The sequence below is a fragment of the Sinocyclocheilus rhinocerous genome, unplaced genomic scaffold (genome assembly GCF_001515625.1).
Source record: "Sinocyclocheilus rhinocerous isolate Xijiao unplaced genomic scaffold, SAMN03320098_v1.1 scaffold115, whole genome shotgun sequence".
NCBI lineage: Eukaryota > Metazoa > Chordata > Actinopteri > Cypriniformes > Cyprinidae > Sinocyclocheilus > Sinocyclocheilus rhinocerous.
Window position 1 is genome coordinate 238,051 of NW_015650001.1, and position 1,403 is coordinate 239,453.

The 1,403-nt window shown below is 35.1% G+C and overlaps 1 pseudogene; it reads right to left on the bottom strand.

Annotated features, from left to right (window-relative positions):
* Nucleotides 1-1,403, bottom strand: part of LOC107711193 (UPF0585 protein C16orf13 homolog B-like) — a 3,772-nt pseudogene that overhangs the window by 1,171 nt on the left and 1,198 nt on the right.

Sequence of the window (1,403 nt, forward strand, 5' to 3'; positions counted from 1 at the left end):
TTGTTTGGTGGAAGAATACTGTTTTTATTAATATCATTACACTTTATTTGCTCTGTTTTATTTTGTGAAACCTTACTACGTATATGGAATAACCGTTTCATAAAAGCAATTAGCCCAGCTTCGCGGCGTGCCTAACAGCTCCCCTTAGCTGTTATAAATTCACTGTAAACCACGGCTTCTTGGGGCTTATTGTTTTATAATGTTTTTGATTTTAGGGTGAAATGTGATCTGGACTGGACATGTTTTGTGAGATTTACCCAAATATTTCTAATTCCTAATTTAATTAATCAATTGCCCCTCACCATTCGTTCCATTCTCATTTCGTTACTGAATGCCAGTTGTCTGAGCACATCGATGTCTGGAAGACCCCAATCCGGATTCCTATTGACAGTTGGTGTAAAACAGGGCAAGACAAGACAGTAGGTTTGTAAGCTGAAAAATGTGTCAACATATCGTCATGCATTAATAAATACCAATATATTGAAACTTAAAATATAAAATAAAGAACTGTGAGTTTGAAAACCCACATCTGGCGTAATGTCTGGTCCAGTTGTTCATTGCAGATTGGTGTGATTGTTCCATTGATAGCGTACGGCTGAGACACATTTCATTACGTAAGGTTATGATGTTTATAGCAAGATGTGGTTATGACTGTGTTATCAAAAACATCATATGAAAATGATACAATACTCCAACTCACTCCGTAAGTCATTAAAGGCCGTTTTGTTTCAGGATCTGCCCAGATCCTTTAAACACACCCTGTGAATACAAGACTACATTAATGCATTTTGAACTGTATTTGAATACATACAATACAGCTCAAAGTTTAAAAGTTCTTGAACAAAATTAACACTTTTATTCATCATTTTATTCCACATGTATTTGAATTTCACATAAATGCTGTTTTTTTTTTTTTTACTTTATTCATCAAAGAATCCTGGGGGGGGGATCAGTTTCCACAAAATTATGAAGCAGCACAGCTGTTTTCAACATTGATAATAAGAAGAAATGTTTCTTGAGCAGCAAAGCAGCATAGAGTGATTTCTGAAGGATCATGAAGACTGGAGTAATGAAGCTGGCATTATCTTCAGCTGGCATGTTCCCGTGACAACGCAGCACGGTGTCCGTCAGCAGATTCGTTGTTTTAATTTCATAAATGTCTTTTTATTGTTGTTCGCATAACTGTTGCAAATAAACATACATTTTATATTTTAAAAAGTTTTTAAAATATGCTATATAATATATAAAAAATAATATATATAAAACTTTTGAAAATATAAAATGTATATTTTTTTGTTCCGGTGTCCATCAGCGAATCTGCTGATGGACACGGTGCTGCGTTGTCACGGGAACATGCCAGCTGAAGATAATGAGGAAATTACATCGCTCCCTTTGCCAAGTGC